Below are 12,105 nucleotides of genomic sequence, written 5' to 3'. Positions count from 1 at the left end.
TTCTTCTTTTCTTCGCTTCCGGAATCCATCTCCCTATATCTTCCGTTCTCTTTGACCAACCAGTCCGGCCCGGTTTGACTGACCCAGAAAGGCCCGGCCTGGCCCGGACTCATTTTCCCATTTGTTTTTTGAGAAAGGTTGCTCAACTTATCAAATGGCACTTCAAAAATATGAAATTTTTATTTTCCTCTTGGATTATGTAATTGCATTTAGTTAGTTTTATTATTGTTAAGTAAAAATGATATTCACTATTATTATATATGATTGAAACACGTTAGATTTTTTTGTGTGCAGGTTGAGCGACTCAAATGCCGGACCACGCGGGATGCATGAATGCTCTGACCGCCCTGCCACAGTACGAGCCGCATTACATTAACTTTCCAAGCCTATTAAGATGAATGAAAAGTTGTTGTGTAATTCATTACACTTCTGATCTATCAAGTTGATTTCGTAATGTGACATGAAAGCTTTATCACCCTTTTAGTTCAAGTGACCGTCACATTAGTTATAACGGTTGAATAAGATCAAGCATACAATATTTACACTGAAGGTCCTACTAATAATATATTTGAGCTCGTCATCAATGAACTAAAACTTCTTGATCATCATTGGGGCCTATAATGAAGACCCCTATATGCAATTAAGGAAGCATTACTTCTTAATCATCATCTTCTTTCTTTTTCTCGTGTAGTCGAATTCATCAAGAATATTTGAAGAACTTAAAATTATTTTAAGAGCGAAAAGATGAGTGGTCGAAGGTAGATACAAGTGAGGGTCTCAAAAAGGAGCTTAATATATTAACATATAACTTTGTATTAATTGGCCTAAGGTTTCGATTGGGACGACTTTTTTTCTGCTTCTTAAAGCAGCTTTATAATACAAAAGATTTAATTTTTATACAAAAAAGCTACTTTAAGAAGCATAAAAAAAGTCATCCCAAATAAAGCCTAAGTTTAGCTCGGGTTGGTCCAAAATCTTAAAGCCCGACCCGACCCGACCCGACCCAACCCACTTTCATCATACGTATAAAGGAAGTAAACTTATCTCATGCAAATATAAAAGTCAAAATTTTGACCAGCTTATACGATACAAAACTACACGATCTGTCATTGAAAGCTAGGATGATATATCCATTCTTTAAGCATTTTTTGTTAAAAAAAAAAAAATCATTGATCTGTATAAATTTTCTTGATCTGACGCACTCAATTCAACTGTGTAATTTCTAATAGAATTCATCATATATTTTAAAGAATATCACATGAAATAAGTTCTGAAAGATTGTCCAATTTAGCAGTAAGAGGGCAAATTATTAGGTCCGATCACCGGATATGTTCGGAGCCCAATGAAAATGCGCCACATCACCTCCTATTCGGTACTGAGCAGTATCAAGCAGTACCGAGCTCGGTACTGCTCAGTACCCTGCTCAGTATTGCTCGGTACTCAGTACTTCACAGTACCGACTCAGTACTGATCGGTACTGTAAATACCGAACGTAAGCTGTGTCCAATGTCCGAACCCAATAATCTCTCAAGTAAGAGATACAGATGGCTTGCAGGAGAAGTGAGTGGTGAGGTGAGGAACTCACTTCCGAATTAATCCTGCAGAAGAAGTACAAAGAGCAAGAGCCAGGAAGTCGTTTTCCAAGCCAGTGGGAAGTCGGAAGACCAGTTCTCAGAAATTTTATTGACGGAGCTGAGCTTCTGTGCATTCTGTTTCTGAGCTGTTTGCAGAAAAACTCATTTTGTTTCTACTGAACAAAGTCAGAAGCAGGAGGAATGGCAATGACCGTCGGTTTTGTACAGAAGTTTAGGATTCTTAAAATTTGAGAGCTTTCTGCAACTCAGGATCTTCATACATCTCTGAAATGAACTATAGTATTATGTAAATTAATAGTAAAATTTAGATGTAAAATATGTAAGTATAGTATTTAAATGATATGTTTATTAATCCCCATTTAATTATTTTTGTTAAAATCTTGACCATTTCATTGGACGCTATAGAATAATCCCCGATCATTTGATATTTTTTAATTATTTAAGTGTCTTAATGACGTCAAAACTGTTCTCCCAAGGAAGGGCCTCATTTGTAATCGACTACAAATACTAGTGGATTCATTCAAACTGGGCCTGGCCCCGTGGTTTTTCCTCCTTTCAGGGGTTTTCCACGTAAAAAACTCTGGTGTCTCTTATGAATGTTTCACCCCCCTCTCTTATCTGTTTGTGTACTGGATCTTCGTACAATGCTAAGACGTTAAACCATATATTTCTTTACCGCCGCGAATATTCCAGGATGTAACAATATATATATTTGGGATTCATATAATTTGACAATATAGTGTAGATTAAATACAATGCATTTAAATACTTAAAATGATTTGTTTAGTTGTAAAGAAAAAACTATTTTAATTGACTTTGAGTTTTGCTAGTTTGAAGATGATTTGAATATAGACCGATTAATTAGGATCAAATCAAAGTCACTTATGCTTCCTCCTTTGTTCTTTAGATCTAGCACACACACTCACTAGACCCAAGTGAACCCCTCGTGCATTGGCTCGGTTGATCCTAGCTCGCATACTATGCTTGATGCAAACGAGTCAGCCCATTTTGACCAAATCAATGTCAATTTAGTTCTATCAAATTTGATTAAGTTTGATTGATTAAACCAAGATGTAATGGAAATTTTGAAAATTTTGATGACATTTAATAATTAACAAGCTCAATCAATTCAAAATATAAAATTTTTAGATCAATTCAATTAATTCTATTCAACGCCAATTGACTTGAGTTTTTAGTTCAATTGACCAATTATAGTCTGCCACATAGGGAAGATAAACGGGTCTCTTTATCCCACACAATCATGCTATAATTCTTATTGCGAGTGTCTTTTCCACCATCTCTTCATGATTGGTTGTAGAGTTTAAGTTTGGTTGTAGAGTATAAGACTCCCCATTTGTCTACAAGGTTCCTTTGGATGTGGTTACTCGTTGTTACTAAGAAAGTTTCTCAAGTTTTTACATGACTAAATGGCCTAGACTTCTAAAAATTCAAGATGATGAAAGCATGAGATTTTTATTAGGGTCATCCTCCACTCTGTAGATTTCTCCTTAGGAAAATCTTGCCCCAAAATTACAATAAACCTTATTTGAAGCCACAATTCTAGTAGGAAAATCTCTAAGACTTGTACATGCCATACGCCCTTCATTAATCCCGTGGGTATTTATAGTGCTTTTATTAGCTATAATTAACCTCTCTTACAAATTCATAGACATCTTTCGAAGCTCACAACTAAATATGATTTTCTCTAATCTAAGAGGATGAGACCACCTCAACTCTCATGGTTTTCGTCCTTAGCCATATGTCATTTTTCAATTCACCCACATCTTATTAACTAAAGGATATAAAAGATAACTTTGACACTATTCAACTATTCTTCTTTGACCACTTGTCCTACTCTCTGACATTGAAAAGATTATACCAATCTTCTTCACTTACTTCCCTTTTTTTTTTCCTATCTTCTAATCAAATCTTCCTAAATCCTATCAATTTCTTTCAAGAAAGATTATCAAAATCTTATCCTTGCAATACCTACTTCAAAATAATTCTTTTCTTCCTCATAAGCACAAAGCATTGCAATTGTAAAAAAAATAAATAGTTGAAAGTTATCACAATCTTTATTTGTGCAATATATACTTCAAAACACTTCTTTTCTTCCATATAAGCACAAATCATTGCAATTGCAAAATAACTAAATAGTTAAATTTTCTCCTTAAACATAGTGGGCATAAGTTGTTAAGCCAAATTACTACAAATTTTAGTGTTTATATAAGGACGTTTATATGTTTGCTATTCACTCTCTCTAAAATTGGAATCAGCTCAGGTCTGCAATCTTTTCTATATGATATTGTTAATTCGTCTCATTACATTTGTTCTCTCTTGAATACTCGAATTACCATCAGATTCTAACAGTATGAACCAAATAAGGATCAACTTTGAGCCTTGATAGGGCATCACAAAATTAGCTTGATCGGGCACGAATCTCGAGGTAAAATCCAACCCGGAAACTTCAAAAATTAAATCCGGAAGCACCAGAACTCCGATTTCAATGATCCTATAGTCAAACTGAGCGTATCGGAAATACAAACCCAGAGACACCAAGTTCAACCCAATCCGAGCTCAAATGAGTCCGAATCAACGGTCTGAAGCGCTATTGGAAGGTTCAAATCGCAATTTGAGTTATCAAACGGTCTCCGATTTTAATGAGCTTATACTCGAATCGAGCGGCTCGACGAGACAAATCCAACAAGACCAAGATCACCAAATATCGATATAATTAAGGTCTTCAAATGTTCAACTAACGGTGCACGATCGAAGGGTTCAATATCGGCCGTCCATTCAAACCACTCCCTATTCGCCCATGATCTCACACCTATTTACAAGCCATGCCACTCCAGAAAAGCTATAAATAGAGCTCTCATTCTTCACAAAGGGGACTCAAGTGAAGAGCGAGAAGAAGAAGAGAAGAAGGAGGAGAAGGAAGAAGCTCCTAATCGACCACCGTCGGAGCTCTTCCCGCCGCCTGAAGACGCCTGACATCCCTCAATCTAGATAAATGAAATACACACCTAAAGGGTCTATAGTTATGATCCTTTAGACTTTGAGCCCCTTGTTAATGTTGCCCAAAGGGACTAACCGTTACAGCTCAAATTCTTAAATATCGAGATTTTATTCACTTTAGCCAAATTGCCTCATAGTTTTATCTTGTTTGTATAACTTTTCAGGAGGTCACATATTCTAGGAGTAATCTCGCACAAACATGCTTAGCCTTGAAATTTCTTAATAAAATTTTAACCATTACACCAAAAGGTATCTCGATGTTTAAGAGTTTAATTTATTTTTATTTAAGAGATTTGACAATCTCTCCCACTTAAGTAATTGACGTCCTCACCCCACTATCAACATTATTTAACAGGTTTCACAATAAAGATATTTTTACTTAATTGACGTCCTCGTCATTTAAGTAATGAAGGTGTTTCAAAGCTACCTAGCATGTTCTAGCAAAATAATTTGATGAAAGAAGTCACATTATTCATCAAAGTCACTCACCAGCAATGAGTGTGACCTGTCCCAACCAATCAAATTGAGGATTCTCCCCATGCATGCACAACAACAAATTCATCAAGATTCGTCCAATCCCTTAAGAATCACCTATCACAACATATATTGATTTTTTGAGGTCACTTTCCATCTTTTAGGCCATCAAGCTACCACTAGCATCCTGAAATGCACACCTAAAGGGTCTATAATTATGATCCTTCGGACTTTATCAAATACTAAGCTATGGCCATCATTTCCCAAAGGGACTAACAATAATAACTCAAACTTTTAACTATCGCGATAATGCTCACTTTGGCTAAATGGTCTCATAGTTTTGTCTTGTTTTTATAACTTTTCAGGAGGTCACCCATTCTAGGATTACTCTCCCACAAACATGCTTAACCCTATAATTTCTTAATAAATTTCGACCATTACACCAAAATATATCTTGTGTTTAAGAGTTTAATTTATTTTTATTTAAGAGATTTCACAATCTCTCCCACTTAAGTAATTAACGCCCTTGCCACACTATTCACATTACTTAAGAGGTTTCACAATCGAGGTATTTTTACTTAATTAATGCCCTCGCCACTTAAGTAATGAAGGTGTTTCATAGCTACCTAGCATGTTCTAACAAAAAAAATTGATGAAAGCAATCACATTATCCATCAAAGACACTCACCAGCAATGAGTGTGACTTGTCCCAGGTAACCAAATTAAAGATTCTCCCCATACATGCACACCACTGAACTTGTCAAGATTCGTCAAATCCCTTAAGAATCACTTATCATAGCATACAATGATCTTCTGAGGTCACTCGCCATCTTCTAGAACATCAAGCTACCATTGACATCCCTCGATTTAGATAGATGATGTAACAACTCAAAAATGTGAAATAAATTTATTAAAAATATGAAATTGTTAAAGTATAGCACTTTGGTATTGATATGGTGAGTTTTGCGGTGCCAGGCCATAAATAGTATATATTTATATATTCTTATCTCACCCCATCGACTTCCTCACTTGGTTGGTTAACTAGGAAGAATATGAAAGAGGGGAAGAAGAGAGAGGAGAGACAAAGGTCTTTAGATAGTATTTGTAAGTCATTCCTATCATAGATTTAGTTTATTTATTGTAAGCAACTAATCTCTTACTTTTGTTTTAAATGGTTTTGATTTCTACTGATTTCATCACTATGAAATCTAACAAAAATATATCATCTCATGATTTCATAAGCTTTCACCATACAAGTTTGAATATGTTATAGATTTCATTATTCTGAATAATTTGATATGATTTTATTAAATTTAAATAAAAAATTAAATAATATTATATATATGATATGATAACTCCACGTGATACCCTACTCATCCATGTAAATCACTGAAAGGGAGTCATAAAGAGTTGTAGATTGATTGAGAGTTATAAGGAGTCGGAGCAACTGATTCACATGATTCAAGATGAGTCATAAGAAGTACATTGATTGAGAGTTATAAGGGGCGACTGATTAATAGTCATAAGTGCGGGAACACGATACCTTTAAGATATACTCATGAAATATCTTAATACTAATACCAACATTTCTATGAACACTATACTGATATTTTGACTGACACTAGTATCATTTTTTGTCATTAATATTATTTAACATTATTGATCATGATACTAATATTTTATTAACATTACTAATGTTGACTGTTAGTGATACTGTGATTGATGATGTAATGATTAAGATGTAATAACTATAAAATGATAAATTGGTATAACTAATTAGTATAGACGTTGATGTATATTTTTTATAATAGTTATATCATATTGATCTCTTTTATCTTGTATTAATTTTAGTTATAAAATTTTAGTTACTTGTTGGGTTATTTGCTCATTATGTGATTTTATATATTTTCAAGAAATGATAAGAATCATATGATATGATGCATTAGACAAGACAAAAAAGCAATCATGTTTTTTTTTTTTCGTTGTTCATTGATAAGCTCTAGTTAAATAATTAAAATAAAAGGTATATATAATTCTTTCAATATATATCCTAAAATGTGATACAGGAAATGCACACCTAAAGGATATGTAATTATGATCCTTCAGACGTTATCAAATACTTAGCTCATAGTCATTGTTGCCCAAAAGGGACTAACTGTAACAGCTCAAACTTTTAACTATCAAGGTATTGCTTGCATTGGAAATGACCTTATGATTTTTTCCTATTTGTATAACTTTCCAACAGGTCACCCATTTTATGATTACTCATGTACAAACATGCTTAGCCTTGTAGTTTCTTAATAAAATTTCAACCATTATGTCAAAAGGTGTCTTGATATTTAGGAGTTTAATTTATTTTTATTTAAAAGGTTTTATAATCTTCCCCACTTAAGTAATTGACGTCCTTGCCATTATCATTATCCCAGAATCATCCACCACACAAGTAAGATTCTAGAGGTGTCTCCTACATGTTAAAGTAGTGTCTTAGACCAAGTCTGTTAAGTCCAGACCCAAGCCCTAGGTCAAGCTGTTTGATCAGGTCAACCTGAGTTGACCCAAATTGACCCAATTCCCTTCCTTTCAATTTCAAATCCAATTCAGAGCTTCTCAAGCTCAATTCTCTCCTCCACATGACTCAGTGGGTCAAACCCAACCCATTGGCCCCAGACCTGTGCCCCAGGTCAACCCAGGTTGACCCATTAAGCCCTATTTGGTCAATTTCAAACATCCCTTGGACTCAACACCTCGCCTATTTGAGTCTAATTGACCAAGTTGACCAAATCAACCCTTGACTTGGTCAACCATAGTCTCCCTTGGTCAAATTAGGCTTGTTTAGGTCAAATTAAGCCCTTTAATGCATTCAAACTCTTTGTAAATTCTCCCTAATGCAAACTACGGCCAAATCCCTTCAATTTCCCTCCTAATTGGTCTTAGAGTTGATCTTGGTCATTGGTTTCAACCATATGCCTATAAATATGCTCTTTAGGATTTCTTTGAGGAGATCTTTGGCTATTCTCTCTTTCCCTAGCTCCTCTCAATCTGATTTCTCTCATGCTTGAGCACTTCTAACCTTCTTTCATCTTCCCCAAGTCAAACCCAACGTCAAGAACTCGCCGACAGTGATATCTCCGACGAATAGAGATTATTTCCTTCTCAAGCTCTCTACACAACGATCCAAGGTGTTTCAAGCTTCGAGATCAACTAGAGAAAGGAGTGTGCAAAGTCTACAAGTGCAACAAGCCCAAGTTCTTCCAAATCCACCTTGTGGATTAGGTAAAATTGCAACCCCTAGTATAGGACACTTAGGATTAATTAGCTCATTGCACAGTGCGTTTCGAAAAAAAAAAAGCTCATTAATGCATAGTGCGTTTCGAAACGCGATTTTACTTCCCAAAAAATGCTCTTCATAAGTATTAGGTAGGTTTAATATTCATTGAATTTGTTGTGAATTTTGCGAGAACGAAGTGAAATACGCTTTTAGAGTTTGGTTTACGTAACCCGAACATTACGTAAGATCTAGACCGTTGATCGCACGATTAACGGTTCAGATCCATTCATTTCGTGACACTCGTCCAACCGCAAATTTGATCCCACATGTAGTCGCTCCATTTGGCTCCATTCGAGTCGTTGATCCATTTTCGCGGAAGATAAGACATCTACGAGAGGCTGCCTACGTGGCTAAGTGGACGATGCATCCGCAGCATTGATTTCCACAATTATTGCATCAATCATTGTCGACGGCGCAAAGATTGCACCGCCAGCAATGATTGCCCGTGGTTTCGGGATCCAACCAGAGCCCGCCACATATGCCGCTGTCGTTTTTTTTTTTAAATTTAAATCAATTTTAATTTATTTAAAATGCCTTTTTAAATGAAAAAATCTTCAAAATGATTTAAAAATTATTTTTAAATTAAAAATATACATATTATCTATCATTATTTTTAGAAAAATAATACCTTTAATTTAAAAATATAATTACTTTAAAATATTATTTATATTGTAAATTATATTAATTATTTAAGTATTTTCTATATTTAATTAAAATTAATTATAAATAATGAAATTAATTATAAATAATAATAACTTCAATAATTTATTTCTAATTCATTTTAAATTGGAATTTTTCATATGATACCTCGTACTTTTCAAAAAAATATGTATTTTAATTTAAAATTATTTTTAGAAGCTAAAAAGTATTTTTCTTATTTATTTCTTCATTATTTATTTACTTTCATTATTTAACTAAATAATATATTAATTATTTTAAAATTATAATATTATTTTTAAATTATTTTAAAACCTCTTTAGGTGGCCAGTTGATCTCCCATATAGTTATGTATCCTTATACATTAAACTATTTTTTAATTACATTATGTTTCAAGCCTATTTATTCGTTATCAGTATTTTGAAAATTACCTATATGATTAAATCCCTAATTTCGAATGATCCACTTCATGAAATTTCAAACATAGATCATTCATGTGAATAGCATTCACGGGGAGGTACATTAGTGGGTGATTGGATTTCAATCACTTACTAATCGCATCGATAAGCATGCTTATCTATTTATTTTATATCCCTTGCATGTGTAGGACGCACGAACACTTAGCTTAGGCCCCCCTAAATCTTAGGATTGACGTGTTTATTATTTTTATGCATTCCACTCTTGTTATCCCAATAATTAGTCTTGAACATTTGATTTAAACCTATTTAACGTAGTAATACCCTAAGGATAATAATTAAGGACCAATATAGCGAGCTTAGAAAAATTCTATGAGGTAGGATAGAATCCTGATTGATATGAAACTTTAAATACTTAAATTTTGTGGCATCCTAAATCTCATAGAATTTTCTAAAAATTTGTAGGAGCCTTTAAGCCCCTTAATCAACAAACCCTAATTTACTTGTTAATTATGCCTCATTAACTTCAAAAAATTCTAATAAAATTATTTTAACTTAGAAAATTCTCCATAATATCTTGAACTTTTCAAAATTTAATGTTTAATCTCAGATAATTAGGGCCCCTTAATTGAACTTTAATCTGATCCTTAATTTAACTTTAATTAAAAATCACCTTTTTGCTTTAATTAAATAATTAAAAATTATTAAAAAATCTCAAATTTTCCCCCAAACACTTGAGAACATCTTCTTAGATTATTTATGACTTTTGGGATGATTCCAAACAGTTTGGAGCTGATTTGGATCAAAACTCCTAAAATGCCCCTTATTAAACAATTTCGATAATTCTTTAAATGTCCAAAACTTTCAAAATTCATAACTTTATCTAGAAAACTCTAAATTCAGCAAATTCAAATCCTAACTACTCCCCTTAAGGCCTTATATTTATCTAAAATGTTAGAACCCCTAAACCTACCTCATTCCAATAGTGACCTTTTGGACTCCTTTAACCTAGCATATAAGAGGACCCCGGACCTTTTAAAATCCACTAATGTAATTAAAACTTTAAAGAGCATTATCTTATGTATTAAAATTGATCCACTAACTAAATTAACTAAAAATGGATCCCAATTTATTAATACTTAAACTTTAATCGAATATTCCCTTTTGGCTTTTAACAAACTTGAACTCAAAATAATTTGAACTAACTATCCTATATAGGATATATTCAAAATCACACAAGCCTACTACATACACATAAATTTGCTAGGGCACCACTTTTAACTGTAGGATTAGAGCCGGTGTTTTACTTCTTTCTGCTTCTGTGATGTGATGCAATTGTGTATGACACTTGTATTATTTATCTTGATTGATTTGTTGTGAGGCTTATTGTGATGTTTTGTTTTATTACTGTACTTTACTTGTGATGTGATTTGTGCATTAGATTGCCCATGGGCTAGGGGCGCTTTGATACTAACGATGTCTTATGCAGGTGGTCACGCTCATGCAGTGTTAAATAAAAGGGGGCCAAATAATTAAAGCTTTAAAACTAACGCTGTTTTCTGCAGATGCTCCTGAGATTGTTTAGCCCCCTTTAAAATTAAAAAAGCGTGGCCAAGCTTGTTTTCTTTTATGCATAATATTAACTGCTTGGGTTGTTATACATAAATTACGTGGGATTTTATTAGGATAACCATGCAGGTTCAATTTAAGTCTAGATTTTTTTTCTTTTTCATAATGTAATTTGATATAATTATTATTGAGTTATGAAAGTCTTCAAAAGTAAGACATTTCAAACACAAGTACCCAAAGAGAAAAAGAAAGGCCCTTCATAAGAAATTTCTTAGTTATTTGGGTACTATTTTGGAGGACGAATCATATAAAGATGATCCAAAGGAGGATGATCATGAGGAGGACGATCCATCTGAAGATGAAGACTTGAAGATGAAATGCCTTGCTTTTAAGACTTGCATCATTCAGTGAGATTAGAATCCAGGTTGTTGTCAGTGGGACCTGGCCACCATTACTTTTCTATATACCTTAGGTTGTACTTATACAACACTAGCAGTGGACTTTGGACTTTTTTGTATTTTGTAGATTTATATTGATGTGTTTATTTGTGTGTGTCGTAGAACTTGCCTGTTTTTTTTTAGGTTTCTTTATTGTATGTGCATGACCTGATTTTTGCTAGGCTTTTTAGATTAAAAATTATTTTTTTACTCATAATTAAAAATTAATATTTTAAGGTTCAAATAACATAGAAACCTAACGAGCTAGGGAATTGCCAGAATCGTCCGGGATCGCATGCATATCAATGCATTTTCTCTCCTTCTAATAAGATAATTCCCCGCTTACAGGTAGAATCCGGATAATCTAGCCTATGAGGATGAGGTGCCAGACCTGGGGAAGCCTAGTCTTTTCTAAAAACAAATCTATAAGCATTTTTAAAATTATATGCATTCATTATTTGAAGCCTTACAACTAGCATGTATTGCATTAAAAACCCATTAAATCAAAAATTTAATTGCATTGGCTCTAGGAACATTCACCCATTTTTTACCCAAAAACCCATTTTTTACCCAGCAACTTGAGATTGACCCCTTTTTGACCTGTTTTTGAC

The sequence above is a fragment of the Dendrobium catenatum genome, unplaced genomic scaffold (genome assembly GCF_001605985.2).
Source record: "Dendrobium catenatum unplaced genomic scaffold, ASM160598v2 fragScaff_scaffold_842, whole genome shotgun sequence".
Lineage (NCBI taxonomy): Eukaryota > Viridiplantae > Streptophyta > Magnoliopsida > Asparagales > Orchidaceae > Dendrobium > Dendrobium catenatum.
Note: the sequence above shows the minus strand (reverse complement) of the source record.